Genomic DNA, 19927 nt, shown 5'->3' with positions numbered 1-19927 from the left:
ACTATTACAAGAGTTTAACTTCCTAGAATAAACACTAAACCTCAATCAACTAGGCTATGGACCTAACTGATTTATCACTAAGAGTTTAGGCTTTGAAGATTCTGGCTAAGACGGATATCTCTACTCCCAACGTTAATCTTAAAGAGTTTAAACGACCTTATGAATAGAATCCTAGGTACATGAACAAAGTGGTATATTCCTAAATGAAAGTCTCGGCTTTTCTTAATCCTAGTTAGTCTAACTAAAGCAATATTCCACCACTTAATACTATGCTATGCCTTAACATTAACAGATGTGCAATCTTAGATATTCTAAGGTACTGCTAATTGGACTAGAAGTCTCTCCTTTGTGATCACTTACTCAACCCCAGATCATCTTACAACATCTTAAGAACGTTGCTTCTGACACGAATCATGCTTCTGAGCAAGCCAGTGTTCACTGAACTCTATATTGCCTACTCTAATCACAACCTAAATGGGCAGCTCTTCTTTGACGAATACATGGTTATTCGAACGTAGGTACTATATCCCTATTGTGAATTTAAGCATACATAACTACTTAGCTTATATCATAGGGTTGATCAGGTCCTAATACTAGGTTATAGCCACGTGTGTAAGCGGAAAGGGTGATCCGTAAATTAAACCTCTAAACCGTCAAGATTTCAGCATAACAATAGCATAAGTTTCAGATAAATTATTCAACATATAATAAACATTTGTAACAGATAGATAGGCATGCAAGATGAAAGCAACTTAAGATAACAAGATAACTTCATTAAATTAAGGAAAGCGTTCACCATTTACAAACGAGATGTGGACCATTACAAGTGCTGACATCCTCTAGACCGCTCCTATTACAATCTTCGGCGTTTGCCTCCGGGTACTTAATTTTCTGCTCGGAGGTGAGAAGGCCTTGAAAGCTCTGGTGAGATAAAGTGTATTGTAGTGAGAGTGTGAGGAGGGGTGTGTTGAAATTAGAAGACAAAAAGCCTTTAAATAGACTTGGAATTTCCCTGCAAACGGCTGGCCGGCCGTTTGGTAGGCCGTTTGTAGGGGCTGTTTGCCAGACCAGCCCATTTGCAGGGGCTGTTTAACCTGGCCGTTTAGCAGACCATTTATGAGCCAGGCAAGCCATTTGGCATGTCATTTGGTGGGCCGTTTGGCTTGCCTGGTTAGCTGATTTTACAGGATCGTAACTTGATTTCTTATCTTGCACCGTTTTTGCTCTAGAATCTTCATTTTAGCTATGTTTCTCTTGATTATTTTTGCATCGTCTTCGTAATTACTTTATCTACAAATTTAACTGAAAAAGCGATTATTTTGCCAACAAAGTTTTGAACTTTAAGGTTTTGGGACTCAATATTGGGGGTAAAAACATGACTTTTTAGCCGATATCAGGGCGTCTATAATTTAAAAAACTTATTTAAACATTCTTAGAATAGTTGCCTCCTTCATATTTAAATGAGTTATGGTCACTAAAACACTACTCTTGGTTAATCACACTTAATGACACCTTAATTACACTTTTAGCTTATGATTAATGTTAAACATTCAAGTATGGCTAAAAGTTCCTTTTTAAAGTGTATTTTTATAAATCTAAATTAAAAGTAACAAAACTTAAAGATGGTCATTAAGTCCCAATTAAAAAGGTGCTCTCCACTTGACCAACCATTAAGCACTAATTATGTATTTAATAAGAGTTTAGTGTAAATTTCCAAAAGTCTTCTTATAAAAACAAGTTAGTCTAATTTGGAAGCTTGTAAGTAGACAATGAGAGCACATACTTGCAAAACTAATGTTGATAAATGGGTTAAAGACTCATGACTTGAAGTTTGGAAGCTTATGATTGTCATGGGATCAAAATTCTGCATTTGCCTTAAAAGGAAATCCATGACACACCTCTAGTACAAAGTGACTTACCTCTTTCAAGCCAATGTCAACTTCAAAGAATGCTTCCAAGACAAAAGGGGTAATCCAAGTCTTTTCAGATGTTTTTTAGCATCTAATTGCAGCCATCTAATAAGGGAAAAAGACAAAGTTAAAAATATCAAACGGCTACAAAATTTAGAGATCAGAGCTGCACGGTTGACCCACGGTCGACTGTAGGGTGAGCCGCAGACATCTGGGTTTTAATTTCTCTTGCCTATAAAAGCCAAACCTTGGAGCACTTAAAGACTCGCCTCTTGCACTTACATTTCCATACATTTACTGATATCATTCCAATCTTATTGTAATCAATTTAGAGTGATTCAATCCAGAGTGATTGTAAACTTAGTTGTGAGTTTACTTGTAAATTATCTTCTTAAAGGGATCTAGAAGATAAGTGAGATTTCACTTAGTGGTAGCATTAGGATCTTGTGGTAAGAGCATTTGGTGATTGTGAATTCTTCAATGGGACATAAGGATTCATAAGTTGCGGCTTATCAAGGATCTAGTGTTGTATCCGGACACTCCACCGAGTTTCGAGCATTATAGTGAAACTAACTCTCAATTCGATAGAATTGAGGAGTAGATTAAAGAAGATTAGTTAACATCTTCTCGAACCACTATAAAGCTCTGTGTTTGTTCTCTTATCCCTTATCTTCTTATTTATTATTCTTGTGAACAGACTATTCAAATCACACTATAGTAATCTCAAGTTCTAAATCGGAAAAAGTTTTAAAATTGCACTAAGTAACTTTTCACCCCTCTCTAGTTACTTACAATATGATTATGAGCAACTATGTAGATCATAACAACCCCTGAGAGGTCTCTTTGGGTCAGTTATCAGGTATACTAGGTCATTCATGACTCAATTTCTAAATTCCGTGTCCCATAAGTACAATAAATGCCTCTTGGTTTTTCATCGTTTTCGCTCTAGATTCTTCATTTTAAGCCTGTTTTCTTCGATTCTTCATGCATCGCCTTTATATTTACTAAATATACAAAATAAAGCAAATAAATGTTTAATTTTGCAATAAAGTTTGTAACTTTATTGTTTTTGGACTTAATAATGAGGGTAAAAACGCGACTTTTTAGACGATATCAACGTTACCCGTTGTATCTCGGGAGACCTAATGGGACCTCCTTGACCTTCAATCGAGGGTTTGCTTATATCGGCAAGAGTAACTCTGTCTGCCATTATCTGGATATTGCCTTTCTGTCGTTTCTCACGTCGAATGGTGTGTTCGAGTTTACCAGGATCAGAACTGTAAATTAACAGTTTTGTCCTATTGGATCGGCTCATACACCAGAAAGAATTAAATTGGGGGTGAGTAGAGAATAATTAATGTTTCCTAAAGTTTGTTAACATTTGAAAACTGAGATGAGGGCGTTTAAATCTTCCACTGCTTCCTCTCAGTCAAAAATAAAGTTTCTCTCAACTTGTCGTCCAAGATTAGTTGCCAGATACACCTTGTGTGGAGAGGCAGGATTCTTTTGGTCCCAATAAATTGGTGAATGTTCATAACACAACAACCAAGTCCAACTGGTTTATTCTATATACCAATTATATCTTGTAAACAAACTGATTAAAACGTAAAATATTATCACCGATTTCATGGCAGTGGCGCCAAAAAACGTGCCTTGATATGCTCAGATTAGTCAAGTTTTTACGTGTCATTAGGCATAAGGGTAATCTAAGGAGTATCCGACAATAGTTTAATAATTTATAAAGTTGAGGCCTAAATCTAACTATCACTCCTAGTCCTAAAATGGTAGCAGTGGTAGTATAACCTAGGGTCGTTCGCTTAAAGAGAACAATGCAGTAGGAAGTAAGCGTCTCCTCAAAATCGAGTTTCTATCTTAGCAGTATAAAAAGGAGTGATTTAGGTTTTTCTGACAATAATGAAAGACCGAAAAATAAAATAAACAAATAATAAACATATGTAAATTTTGATAAATTAAAGAGTGCTTGTTATGATTTCATTAGTCATTAGTTATGGGATTATTAGTGTCGAGATGCTTGTTGTTAACCAAAGGGCGGTGATTGGCACATGTGGTGTTTGACCTTAAACCCCTACTAATTTCTTAGTATGTTACTGATGGTTTAGGTTTAGGGATTCTGATTAGACGGTCTGATATCTTACCCTCGATGTCTACCCAAGACCCTAAGGTAATGAGATAAATGGATCTTATTTGAATTTATCTAAACCTTCTAGTTAGGTAACAATCCATATATGAGCTATCGAAATGGGTTACCAGCCTATATAAGTCCAACCGTTCTTCACATTGACAGAGGTGATCCAATATAATAACATAGTTAAAAGGTGATAACGCGATATACATTCCTAAGTAAAGTTCTTTCTAGAACCTAAAGGTGAATAGAACTTGACATTTAAGAGTCACTTAGTGGGTACTAAGGTGGTTGTTAATTCCATGGTCCTTTCGTCTTTGTTTTAGAAAACTGGTTTTTGACAGACACACAGTTACGATATAAGTTTATTAATTTTCTTTATTAAATATGACCAAAGATACTCTAGCCTTGGGTCGAGGTATGATATCTAAGTACATCCCTCTTCCTAACTCCAGACCATGTTTTATAAAATTGATCGATGGTATAATGTACTCTACTTGTTCCTCGGGAAGTATTCTCATAGTCAATACTTCTCGATGTTTATTTATGTAGACTCCATAATACTCTCATGATGCTAACTACAACCGGTGTGCCTCCGAACCACGGAATTATGGATCTCATAAAGTTCGTAGAGCATCGTATTCAACCATATGTTTAACATAGATAGTCTCTTTATATCGAGTTCGTGACGTCTCAATGATAAAGTTAAAACTGCGTTCTTTGATTAAAAGCGATTAAAATTATAAAGATAAAATTTTTGGGATAGCATAACACAATATTGTATCTCTATATTTATCCCATAATAATTAGCTAACTACGTCATAAAAAACATATACAATAACTACTCGCTAATCATGGCAATTCGAAACATAACGATAAATAACATAAACATTATAATATAAAGAAAATTAAATAAGAAGGAATTGACCGTATATTAATAGCAAGTTTTGATTATTACAAAAGGGTTGACAACTTTCGACGCATCGTGCTCCTTACAGTTTTCTTTCCTTAACTCTAGAATATTATCACTAAAGTAATGATAATTTTCCTAATTTAGAAGCGAACTACTAAAATATTAAATAGAGAGTATTTAGTGAGATTGAATGGAAGTATGTGTTGAAAATAGTGGAGAGTGGGAGTACTTATAATAATCCAAGTCTTTAAAATTTCACTCCAAGTCCCTCCTATAGTTTACAGTTTGGCACCTGAATTAGGTGTCGGTATCCCGACATGTTGTGAAGTCTCAGGCTGAAATTGAAAATAAAAATGGCATATCCCTCGGTTTCACACTTTTACCCCTCGGTATTGATACCTCAGGGTATCCGTTTTGGTGTCAGCCTCGGTACCTAGGCCTTCGGGTCTCAATTTTTGTGACCCCCTTATCCCAAAACCATTCAATGGTGTCAGTTCCGAGGCCCTTTTCCTCTTATCTGACCAGTACATAAGTGTCGGTCTCGGAACCGTGCAAAGTGTCAGTTCCGGTACCTTTTTAGTGGTTAGCGATCGGTTTTTTCTCCTTCAGTGCTTGTTATGGAGTGCGTTTTTCAATAGTTCACTGTTTTGGCTCTGGTTTTTTCGTTATAAGTTCATTTTCTTTGATTTTTGCGCCATTGGATTCACTTTTGCGAGATCTACAAAATAAGCCAGGAAAAGGTTATTGTTGGGTTTCTTATTTGATAATGTGTTTTAAATGGGTAGTATAACGTGATTAAAAAGATGTCTTTTAACAAGTTTCAAATTTGCCAAAGCACAAACTTGCTGAACTTTATTATGCCTACACTGAGGGTTAAGACCTCACCCATTAGACTTAGTTAGTTTGATAACTTTCCACTTCAACGATTGATAATGATACATTTACCAACCTCTTTCAAAACGAGGCGTTAGATACCAGCGATAATGTACGACTGTCATTTTTACTGATTGTTAAGAGGGTGTTTATGGGTAAGCATGTGACTCACGTTGTCAGTTCAGACCTACTCTAGTTGGTAGAGGACTTCAATTTTTTTGACCAGTTTCCTTGGGGTTCACGTGTTTGGGACACCACCTATCCATATATGGTGACGGTCGGTGGAAGGCTAGTACATTATAGGGGAAGAAGTAGACATCAAGGGGTTTTATGTGGGTGTTTAAGATAATTTCATTATGCAAATTCTATTTGTCTTGGGTACTAGTGTGTAATGTTTTTTTATTAATGACTTGAATAATGTATTGCTCTTATAAATTATGGATTTATGAGGTGTACCACACGACTATCAAAGAACTTGCGGGTAACAGAGAGACGGGGGTTCCCAGAGGGATTTGCTAGGACAGGATGGGAGCATCGTTCAGCTATGCACATTACACCAGCCTACTACATGTCAAGGTTAGTAATAATTGCCGCCTTTAAATAATTTGAATAGTATTTCATAATAATAAAATCCTGGTATTAACAAGTAACTTGACATGATGATGCGACGAGGAAGCAAAGACCATTGAGAGTTTTAAAGCCATTCGAGACTGAGGCGGCTTGTGGGTGGTGGGTGGATAGTTGTGCATTTTTTGTCTAGCCGGAGGAGGCGGCTCATAAGGAGGCTGGGATTGAGGATCATCTAATTGGCAGTCATGGGATAGTGGTTGAGGGGACTCAGGACGATGAGACTGAGATCCCTTTTACAGATGATCATACGAGTGGTGGTCGCCAGATCGCGTGGTGGATCTTGAGCGGAGGGTAGGCGAGCTAGTGTGGTGGGTAGACGAGCAGGAAAGCCTAATAATGTAGTAGGCCGAAACCATTAAGGGGAAGGACGCCCACATCAAGGAGCTAGAGGACCGTTTGATGTGGGCGTAACATATATTTACCATATATATGTTAAATATTTTGTACCTCAAGGACAAAGACCGGGGTAGTTCAGAACTAGATGGGCGATCATGCCCATGGGATTCATAGATCACTTGGTGAAGTTCCAGATGTACGATGATCCTCTCCCCACACGAGATCCGTAGAAGGTCCCCCAACAAAATTGACCCGCCAAGAATGGCAGATCACCGGGACATCGGAGGCTCCTTATTACATGTACTTAATTGGTCTGGGATATGGAACTGATGAGCTCTACCATGCAAGGTAGCTCATCCCTGCACAGTCCGATGTTGATCAAATAAGTATATAATATATATTGTTATATAATTGTTTATAATAAAATAACATTTATCTTCACTATATTAACAATGTGTAATTATCATAGATTTTGATCCCAAGTTAGGTTGAAGAACACTGAGCATTATGTACTATTTTTTGTGTCTATGGAGAAAGAAGAAGTCTTGATTTATGACAGCTATCGAGCATGTGGACCGAAAATGAGCGAGAAGACGATAGAGACAAGTTGGGACTATTAAGGATATACCTGAACATTATTCAGTACTTCGAGGAAAGACCAGAGAGCAGACAGGATGATTACTACCATAATAAAGACATCATTGAGTTGACCACTGATGTGCAAGAGGCGGTGTACGAAATACTATTATTTTTATTACGAAATATGAAGAAATATTACCCAAGTTTTATTTAATTTATTTACAGATGGGATATACCTAAACCTTGCTACAACACTGTAGCGACCCGAACTTTTCCATGTTTATATATATTAATTGAATTTAATAATTACATGATTAAGTGTTTCCAACATGTTAAGCAATCAAACTTGTTAAGACATGATTAATTGAAATAGGTTTCATATAGACAATTGACCACCCAAGTTGACCGGTGATTCAGGAACGTTAAAACTTGTAAAAACTATATGATGACATATATATGGTTATATATATAGTTAACATGATATTATGATAAGTAAGTATCTCATTAGGTATTTTAACAATGAGTTATATACATAAAATGAGACTATTGAATTAAGAAACTCGAAAACGATATATATAACGATTTTTGTTATAACAACGTCTTACTAAATACATACGAATCATAATAAGATATTGATACACTATGTTTAATCATGATAAATGATAATTAAACATGTCATTAAGTGTATTAACAATGAACTACATATGTAAAAACAAGACTACTAACTTAATGATTTCTAAACGAGACATATATGTAACGATTATCATTGTAACAATATTTAACTGTATATATATCATATTAAGATATATTAATACATCATATTATCATGATCATATAATAACTTAACATCTCATTTGATATAATGGATAATGGGTTAAAAACATTTAACAAGATCGTTAACCTAAAGGTTTCAAAACAACACTTACATGTAACGACTAACGATGACTTAACGACTCAGTTAAAATGTATATACATGTAGTGTTTTAATATGTATTCATAAACTTTTGAAAGACTTCAAGACACTTATCAAAGTACTTCTACTTAACAAAAATGCTTACAATTACATCCTCATTAATTTTCATCAACAATTCTACTCATATGCACTCGTATTTGTACCCGTACAATACACAGCTTCTAAATGTATTTACTATTGGCATATACACTCCAATGATCAGCTCTTAGCAGCCCATGTGAGTCACCTAACCATGTGGGAACCATCGTTTAACATCTAGCATGAAATATCTCACAAAATTACAAACTAATGGAGCCTATATGGAGAGTCTAAGTTCACGTGAATGAGGGAGCTCACAAACACATTCACTTTGCAATTTTCTTGAATCAAATTACTCTATCTCAAGTGTTCTTCCTTTGTTCTAAGTGTTATTCATCATCTTCAACAAAATCTAGCTCAATCTAGTTCATAAATCCATATATAAACCAAGTTATAAATCAACTACTCAAGAACACACCAACAACACTTCCAAGTTTGCTAGCTTACTTCCAATCTTGCAAATCCACTTTGAGTGATCATCCAATCTCAAGAAATCTTACTTATTTACATTAAGATATCTTTCTAATATAAGGTAATACTCATATTCAAACTTTGATTCAATTTCTATAACTTTAACAATCTTATTTCGAGTAGAAATCTTACTTGAACTTGTTTTCATGTCATGATTTTGCTTCAAGAACTTTCAAGCCATCCAAGGATCCTTTGAAGCTAGATCTATTTTTCTCATTTCCAGTAGGTTTATCCACAAAACCTGAGGTAGTAATAATGTTCATAACATCATTCGATTCATATATATAAGCTACCTTATTCGAAGGTTTAAACTTGTAATTACTAGAACATAGTTTAGTTAATTCTAAATTTGTTCGCAAAGAAAAGTTAATCCTTCTAACTTGACTTTTAAAATCAACTAAACACATGTTATATATCTATATGATATGCTAACTTAATGATTTAAAATCTGAAAATACGAAAAACACCGTAAAACCGGATATACGCCGTCGTAGTAACACCGCGGGCTGTTTTGGGTTAGTTAATTAAAAACTATAATAAACTTTGATTTAAAAGTTGTTCTTCTGGGAAAATGATTTTTCTTATGAACATGGAACTATATACAAAAATCATGGTTAAACTCAAAGTGAAAGTATGTTTTCCAAAATGGTCATCTAGACGTCATTTTTTCGATTGAAATGACTACCTTTACCAAAATGACTTGTAACCTGTATTTTCGACTATAAACTTATAATTTTTCTGTTTATATTCATAAACTTAAGTTCAATATGAAACCATAGCAACTTGAATCACTCAAAACGGATTTAAAACGAAGAAGTTATGGGTAAAACAAGATTGGATAATTTTTCTTGTTGTAGCTACGTGAAAATTGGTAACAAATCTATATTAATCATATCCTAGCTAACTCATATTGTATTATACATGTATTCTAATATATTATGTAATCTTAGGATACCATAGACACGAATACAATATTTTGACATATCATATCAACCCATCTATATATATATTTCGGAACAACCATAGACACTCTATGTGCAGTAATGTTGGAGTTAGCTATACAGGGTTGAGGTTGATTCCAAAATATTATATATACTTTGAGTTGTGATCTAGCCTGAGGCTTGTATACACGAGGTTGTGGATTGATTCGAGATAATATATATTTCTTTTTTTCTGTACATCTAAATGTGGACAACTAGTTGTAGGTTACTAACGAGGACATCTGACTTAATAAACTTAAAACATTAAAACGTATTAAAAATGTTGTAAATATATTTTGAACATACTTTGATATATATGTACATATCTGTTATAGGTTCGTGAATCGACCAGTGTCCAAGTCTTACTTCCCGACGAAGTAAAAATCTGTGAAAGTGAGTTATAGTCCCACTTTTAAAATCTAATATTTTGGGATGAGAATACATGCAGTTTTGAAAATGATTTACAAAATAGACACAAGTATTGAAAATACATTCTATGTTGAATCGTTATACCGGATATCGTCCTTGTTGAACTTGGTAACCTAAGAATTGGTGTTTATTATAATTGCCACCAATTGACGCGAATCCTAAAGATAGATCTATGGGCCATTGACAAGCCCCAGTCAGAGAATTTGAACTGCTTTAGTACTTCGATATTTATATATGGGGATATTTCTAGATGCATTTGTTAATGTTGGTTACCATGTGTTCAACCATATGAATGATTTTTATGCAGATTGCATGTTATTGAAAGATGAAATCTTGTGGTCTATTATTACAATTTGATAAATATATAGGTTAAACCTATAACTCACCAACATTTTTGTTGACGTTTAAAGCATGTTTATTCTCAGGTGATTATTAAGAGCTTCTGCTGTTGCATGCTAATATATGGACAAGATTTGGAGTTAGCATGCTTGTATAATATTGTTTAAAACTGTATTCGAAATATACTTTGTTGTAACATATTAATATTGTAAACCAATATGTGTTGGTAGTGTGTAAGTGTGATATTTTTAGATTATCTTTTCTGATAATCTAGGTGGTGTCCTTTTAACCTTGTCGATAAAATAAAGGTTATGGTTTGTTTTAAAAACGAATGCAGTCTTTGAAAAATGTCTCATATAGAGGTCAAAACCTCGCAACGAAATCAATTAATATGGAATGTTTATAATCAATATGAACGGGACATTTCAGTTGGTATCTGAGCATTGGACTTAGAGAACCAGAAATTTGCATTAGTATGTCTTATTGAGTTTGTTAGGATACATTAGTGAGTCTGGACATCTACCGTGTTTTCTTTAAAAATGATTGCTTAACACTTTTGTTGGAAACTATATGTAATTATTATGTGATATATTAACCTCTTAATATGTTTAATATTGTGTAATAGATGTCTATCACTAGTACAAATCCCATCGACTCACCTAATAATAATGAAGAGTCGAATATACTTTAGGAAGATTCACAAATTCCCGAAGAGGAACCAGAAGAGGAGGAACCGGAAGAGGAGGAACCGGAAGAAGAGGAACCAGAAGAGGAGGAACCGGAAGAAGAAGAGGTTCCGGAGGAAGAAATATTGATAACTATAGTAAATCGATTAAATAAAAGAAAATCCTCAACCAACGGACCAACGTTAAAAATGGTCAATGGTGTTTCCGCCGATGAAGCAAATTATTGGGAAGATTACCAATTTTCCAATGAATCAGATCCCGATGAGGATTCCGATGATGTTATAGAAATTACCTCGACCAATTTTAGTAAAGAAAAAGAAAATAATAAGGGAAAAGGTATAAAAATAGAGAAACCCGATTCCAACCCCGATGAACTTTATATGTATCGGCAACGTCCGTATTTCCTAAATTGTAACAATAACCCGGGAACCTCTAAACCACCAGGTTTTTCTAAACCATTGTGGAAAACGACGGCTCGTATTAGAGGAACACCATATATCCCTAGGAAATTAGGAAAACGAACCAAGTCCGAAGAAGAAGAAACCAGTGATTCAGATTAGAGGGCTGTAATCATGTTGTGTATTATATGTATTGTAGTGTGCTTGTACTTTTATATTCTATGTAAAAAAATTTCTTGTATTTTTTGTTAATTACCTTTTACGAATCTAATCCTTGTCTATTTTACATTATAAAAACACAAAAATGGACGTTAAGGGTAGACAACCGAATATTTTAGAAGACCTACCAGAGGATATGATTGATGAAATCTTGTCTAGAGTCGGTCAGAATTCATCAGCACAATTAGTTATGGCGAAATTAACTTGTTAAACGTTTGAAAGACTTTCCAGAAATGCCTTAGTTTATAAAAGGCTTTCCTTTAAAAGATGGGGTATATCACATTGGGGAGACTTTAAGTTACACCAAGTTTTCTGTAAGGCATTTAGTGCGGGAAACCCAGATGCAATTTTACGCTAAGGGTTACGAAGCTATTTTGACTCAACATATCCCAACATAGGACTCCGTTCTTTAGAAAGAGCTTCTAACATGCAACATAAAGAAGCATGTTATGCTTACGGGTTAAAAATGTTCGCTTCTCATCAAATTGAGAAAAAGTACATTGGGTTGAAACTTTTAAATAAAACATTGTCACAAGTGACGGACTCAGTAGTTGGGGTAAGAAACAAGGTTTTTAGATTGCTACGAGGCTGTTGGGCTTTACGAAACCCTCGTCCTTTTGATGACATTACAACATGCTGCCTAGCCAATGGTCATAACGGTTACTTTCCACAAGACCAAGGATGGGAAGTCGTTTTAGTAAAACCAAAATGCATGACTTGTTTTTGGACTTATGAATTACGTGTCTTTATTTCTTTTGCTGAACAACTTGCGTATTAACTAGAAATGCATTTATAGCTGTCGAGTAGCAATGTTATTATGTGCTATATTTCATCCTATATGTATAATAGCGGTATTGTAAGTTTGTAATATTTTGTATAAAGTTTGAACGCGAAATATTATTGTAATAAGTTTTTCATATAGAAGCGTAGTAGTTGAGTTGTATAGTAGCTAGTAAGTATGAACTTAACGGGTAGGTACTACCCGAATTAAAACTATAAAATGCTAATATGAAGAAAAAGCTTTTATAAATAAGTTCACATAATGCTACGAAATACTATTGACTACTCTTAAATTCTATATGATTAACTCAATTCTTTTGGCTATTTTTGAAGGAAATGGCACCGGCGACTCGTCAGAACTTGAACATGAGTGAGGAAGACTTCCGTGTTTTCCTTGCTGCGAACATAGCCGCAGTGCAGGCTGCGATGCAAAATAACAATAACTCTGGATCTAGCAGTGGAACTAATTCCGCAAGAAATTGTGTAGGATGCTCCTACAAAGAATTCACTGCCTGCAAACCGTTGGAATTTGATGGAACCGAAGGACCAATTGGATTGAAACGGTGGACCGAGAAGGTAGAATTGGTGTTTGCCATAAGTAAGCATACTGAAGAGGAAAAGTTAAGTACGCTACGCATACCTTCATAGGTACGACATTAACATGGTGGAATACCTATCTCGAGCAGGTAGGACAAGATGTTGCTTACGCACTACCATGGTCAGCATTCAAGCAACTGATGAACGAGCAGTACTGTCCTAGAAACGAAGTCAATAAGCTCAAGGTAGAGCTTAGAGAGTTATGAACACAAGGGTTCGACATTACCACATATGAACGGCGATTCACAGAGTTGTGCCTATTATGTCCAGGAACGTTCGAAGATGAAGAGGAGAAGATCGACACGTTTATAAAAGGGTTACCAGTAAGGATTCAAGAAGATGTGAGTTCACACGAGCCCGCTTCCATACAAAAGGCAAGTCGAATGGCTCATAAACTCATAAATCAGATTGAGGGAAGAATTAAAGAACAGGCGGCCGAAGAAGCCAACACGAAACAACTCAAGAGGAAGTGGAAGGAAAACGGTGACAAGAATCACCAGTACAACAACAATAACAATCGCAACAACTATCCCAACAACCGCAACAACAATCGCAATAATAACCGCAATCCTAACAATAACAACAACAAACGTCCCAACAACAACAACAACTACAACAACCGTTCCAATAATAATAACAATCCCAACAACAACCAAATCAATAATAACAATGGCAACAACAATTAGAACAATAAATGTCTAAGGTGTGGAGGGTTTCATCCAAATAAGTTCTGTGTAGTAGTGTGTACTGAGGTGTAATAGAACCGGACATAGTGTAACGAAGTGTGATGTCTATGGACCAAAGGCATATAAAAATAACAGAACAAATAATTCCATTATTTGTTACGGATGCGAAAAGCCGAGCCATTTCAGCAAAGAACGCCCTAATTAAGGGAATAATAATGGGAAAGGTCGTGGACGAGTCTTCAACATTAATTCGGCAGAAGCGCAGGAAGACCCGGAGCTTGTTACGGGTACGTTTCTTATTGACGATAAATCTGCTTATGTTTTATTTGATTCGGGTGTGGATAGAAGCTATATGAGTAGAGATTTTTGTGCTAAATTAAGTTGCCCATTGACGCCTTTGGATAGTAAATTTTTACTTGAATTAGCAAACGGTAAACTAATTACAGCAGATAAAGTATGTCGGGATAGAGAAATTAAACTGGTTGATGAAACATTTAAAATTGATTTAATACCAGTCGAGTTAGGGAGTTTCGATGTAATAATTGGTATGGACTGGTTGAAAAAGGTGAGAGCAGAAGTCGTTTGTTACAAAAATGCGATTCACATTGTGCGTGAAAAAGGAAAACCTTTAATGGTGTACGGAGAAAAGAATAACGCGAAATTAAATCTTATTAGTAGTATGAAGGCGCAAAAACTAATAAGAAAAGGTTGTTACGTCATTCTAGCACACATCGAGGAAGTTAAACCTGAAGAAAAGAACATCAGTGATGTTCCCGTCGCAAAAGAATTTTCTGATGTATTTCTGAAAGAATTATCGGGACTACCTCCACATCGATCTGTTGAATTTCAAATAGATCTCGTACCAGGAGCTGCACCAATAGCTCGTGATCCATACAGACTCGCACCCAGTGAAATGAAAGAACTCCAAAGTCAACTACAAGAACTTTTAGAGCGTGGTTTTATACGACCAAGTACATCACCATGGGGAGCTCCTGTTTTGTTTGTCAAAAAGAAGGATGGTACATTCAGGTTGTATATCGACTACCGAGAGTAGAACAAACTTACCATCAAGAATCGTTATCCACTACCAAGAATCGACGACTTATTTGATCAACTACAAGGCTCGTCAGTTTATTCGAAGATTGATTTACGTTCTGGGTATCATCAAATACGGGTGAAGGAGGATGATATTCCGACGACTGCTTTCAGGACGCGTTACGGTCATTACGAGTTTATGGTTATGCCATTTGGGTTGACTAACCCACCAGCTGTGTTCATGGACCTCATAAATCGAGTGTGTGGACCATACCTTGACAAGTTTGTCATTGTTTTTATCGATGACATCCTTATTTACTCAAAGAATGATCAAGAGCACAAAGAACATTTGAGAAAATTGTTAGAGTTTTTGAGGAAAGAAAAACTGTACGCTAAATTTTCAAAGTGTGCATTTTGGTTGGAAGAAGTTCAATTCCTCGGGCACATAGTGAACAAAGAAGGTATTCAAGTGGATTCGGCAAAGATTGAAACCGTTGAAAAGTGGGAAACCCCGAAAACTCCGAAGCACATACGCCAATTTTTAGGGCTGGCTGGTTATTACAGGAGATGCATCCAAGATTTTTCCAAAATAGCAAAACCCTTGACTGCATTAACGCATAACGGGAAGAAATTTGAATGGAAGGATGAACAAGAGAAATCATTTCAGTTGTTGAAGAAAAAGTTAACTACGGCATCTATATTGTCATTACCTGAAGGGAATGATGATTTTGTGATATATTGTGACGCCTCAAAGCAAGGTCTCGGTTGTGTATTAATGCAACAAACGAAGGTAATTGCTTATGCGTCTAGACAATTGAAGATTCACTAGCAAAAATATACGACGCATGATTTGGAATTAGGCGCGGTTGTTTTTGCATTAAAGACTTGGAGGCACTACTTATATGGGGTCAAAAGTATTATATATACCGACCACAAAAGTCTTCAACACATATTTAATCAGAAACAACTGAACATGAGGCAGCGCAGATGGATTGAATTGTTGAATGATTACGACTTTGAGATTCGTTACCACCCGGGGAAGGCAAATGTGGTAGCCGATGCCTTGAGCAGAAAGGACAGAGAACCCATTCGAGTAAAAGTTATGAATATAATGATTCACAATAACCTTACTACTCAAATAAAAGAGGCGCAACAAAGAGTTTTAAAAGAGGGAAATTTAAAGAATGAAATACCCAAAGGATCGGAGAAGCATCTTAATATTCCAGAAGACGGAGCCCGGTATAGGGCTAAAAGAATTTGGGTATCAAAATTTGGAGATATGATAGAAATGGTACTTAGAGAAGCTCATAAAACCAGATACTCAATACATCCTGGAACGGAGAAGATGTACAAGGATCTCAAGAAACATTTTTGGTGGCCAGGTATGAAAGCCAATGTTGCTAAATATGTAGGGGAATGTTTGACGTGTTCTAAGGTCAAAGCGGAGCATCAGAAACCATCAGGTCTACTTCAACAACCCGAAATCCTGGAATGGAAATGGGAAAACATTAGCATGGATTTCATCACTAAATTGCCAAGGACTTCAAGTGGTTTTGATACTATTTGGGTAATAGTTGATCGTCTCACCAAATCAGCATACTTCCTGCCAATAAGAGAAGATGACAAGATGGAGAAGTTAGCACGATTGTATTTGAAGAAAGTCGTCTCCAGACATGGAATACCAATCTCTATTATCTCAGATAGGGATGACAGATTTATTTCAAGATTCTCGCAGACATTACAGCAAGCATTAGGAACTCGTCTAGACATGAGTACTGCTTATCATCCACAAACTGATGGGCAGAGCGAAAGGACGATACAAACGCTTGAAGACATGCTACGAGCATGTGTTATTGATTTCAAAAACAGTTGGGATCGACACCTTCCGTTAGCAGAATTTTCCTACAATAATAGCTACCATTCAAGCATTGAGATGGCACCGTTTGAAGCACTCTATGGTAGAAAGTGCAGGTCTCCAATTTGTTGGAGTGAAGTGGGGGATAGAAAGATTACGAGTCCGGAGATAATACAAGAAACTACCGAGAAGATCATCCAAATTCAACAACGATTGAAAACCGCCCAAAGTCGACAAAAGAGCTACGCTGACATTAATAGAAAAGATATAGAATTTGAAATTAGAGATATGGTCATGCTTAAAGTTGCACCTTAGAAAGGCGTTGTTCGATTTGGTAAACGGGGGAAATTAAATCCTAGGTATATTGGACCATTCAAGATTATTGATCGTGTCGGACCAGTTGCTTACCGACATGAATTACCTCAACAACTCGCGGCTGTACATAACATTTTCCACGTTTCAAATTTGAAGAAATGTTTTGCTAAAGAAGATCTCACTATTCCGTTAGACGAAATCCAAATCAGCGAAAAACTTCAATTCATCGAAGAACCCGTCAAAATAATGGATCGTAAGGTTAAAAGACTTAAGCAAAACAAGATACCAATTGTGAAGGTTCAATGGAATGCTCATAGAGGACCTGAGTTCACCTGGGAATGAGAAGATCAGATGAAGAAGAAATACCCACACTTATTTCCAGAAGATACGTCAATACCTCCAACTACTTAAAATTTCGGGACAAAATTTATTTAACGGGTAGGTACTTTAGTGACAAGAAATTTTCCATGTTTATATATATTAATTGAATTTGATAATTACATGATTAAGTGTTTCCAACATGTTAAGCAATCAAACTTGTTAAGACATGATTAATTGAAATAGGTTTCATATAGACAATTGACCACCCAAGTTGACCGGTGATTCACGAACGTTAAAACTTGTAAAAACTATATGATGAAATATATATGGTTATATATATAGTTAAAATGATATTATGATAAGTAAGTATTTCATTAGGTATTTTAACAATGAGTTATATACATAAAATGAGACTATTGAATTAAGAAACTCGAAAACGATATATATAACGATTTTTGTTATAACAACGTATTACTAAATACATATGAATCATAATAAGATATTGATACACTATGTTTAATCATGATAAATGATAAGTAAACATGTCATTAAGTATATTAACAATGAACTACATATGTATAAACAAGACTACTAACTTAATAATTTCGAAACGAGACATATATGTAACGATTATCATTGTAACAATATTTAAATGTATATATATCATATTAAGATATATTAATACATCATATTATCATGATAATATAATAAATTAACATCTCATTTGATATAATAGACAACGGGTTAACAACATTTAACAAGATCGTTAACCTAAAGGTTTCAAAACAACACTTACATGTAATGACTAACGATGACTTAACGACTCAGTTAAAATGTATATACATGTAGTGTTTTAATATGTATTCATACACTTTTTAAAGACTTCAAGACACTTATCAAAGTACTTCTACTTTAAAAAAATACTTACAATTACATCCTTATTCATTTTCATCAACAATTCTACTCATATGCACTCGCATTTGTACTCGTACAATACATAGCTTCTAAATGTATTTACTATTGGTATATACACTCCAATGATCAGCTCTTAGCAGCCCATGTGAGTCACCTAACCATATGGGAACCATCATTTAACATCTAGCATGAAATAACTCACAAAATTACAAACTAATGGAGCCTATATGGAGAGTCTAAGTTCACGTGAATGAGGGAGCTCACAAACACATTCACTTTGCAATTTTCTTGAATCAAATTACTCTCTCTCAAGTGTTCTTCCTTTGTCTAAGTGTTATTCATCATCTTCAACAAAATCTAGCTCAATCTAGTTCATAAATCCATACATAAACCAAGTTATAAATCAACTACTCAAGAACACACCAACAATACTTCCAAGTTTGCTAGCTTACTTCCAATCTTGCAAATCCACTTTGAGTGATCATCCAAACTCAAGAAAATCTTTCTTATTTATAGTAAGATATCTTTATAATATAAGATAATACTCATATTCAAACTTTAATTCAATTTCTATAACTATAACAATCTTATTTCGAGTGGAAATCTTACTTGAACTTGTTTTCGTGTCATGATTTTGCTTCAAGAACTTTCAAGCCATCCAAGGATCCTTTGAAGCTAGATCTATTTTTCTCATTTCCAGTAGGTTTATCCACAAAACCTGAGGTAGTAATAATGTTCATAACATCATTCGATTCATATATATAAAGCTACCTTATTCGAAGGTTTAAACTTGTAATCACTAGATCATATTTTAGTTAATTCTAAATTTGTTCGCAAACAAAAGTTAATCCTTCTAACTTGACTTTTAAAATCAACTAAACACATGTTCTATATCTATATGATATGCTAACTTAGTGATTCAAAATTTGAAAACACGAAAAACACCGTAAAACCGGATATACGTCGTCGTAGTAACACCGCGGGCTGTTTTGGGTTAGTTAATTAAAAACTATGATAAACTTTGATTTAAAAGTTTTTCTTCTGGGAAAATGATTTTTCTTATGAACATGGAACTATATCCAAAAATCATGGTTAAACTCAAAGTGGAAGTATATGTTTTCCAAAATGGTCATCTAGACGTCGTTCTTTCGACTGAAATGACTACCTTTACAAAAACGACTTGTGATGTCGTGCGAGGTGTACGTGAAATACTATATATTTTTGATACGAAAAGCGATACAAATTACACAAGTTTTAATTATTTATTTACAAATGGGATATACCTAAACCTTGCTACAACACTATAGGCAGTGTACCTAATCGTACAGTAGTGTAGTTTTTAGTAAGTCCGGTTTGTTCCACAGGGAGCGGGCTTATTGCACACTATATTTTCATAACTATATTTGTACAAAATATATTATATTAATAATATATAAAAGGGGGTTTTTACCGTTTAATGACCGGTT

This window comes from Rutidosis leptorrhynchoides, chromosome 9 (assembly GCF_046630445.1).
Source record: "Rutidosis leptorrhynchoides isolate AG116_Rl617_1_P2 chromosome 9, CSIRO_AGI_Rlap_v1, whole genome shotgun sequence".
NCBI lineage: Eukaryota > Viridiplantae > Streptophyta > Magnoliopsida > Asterales > Asteraceae > Rutidosis > Rutidosis leptorrhynchoides.
Note: the sequence above shows the minus strand (reverse complement) of the source record.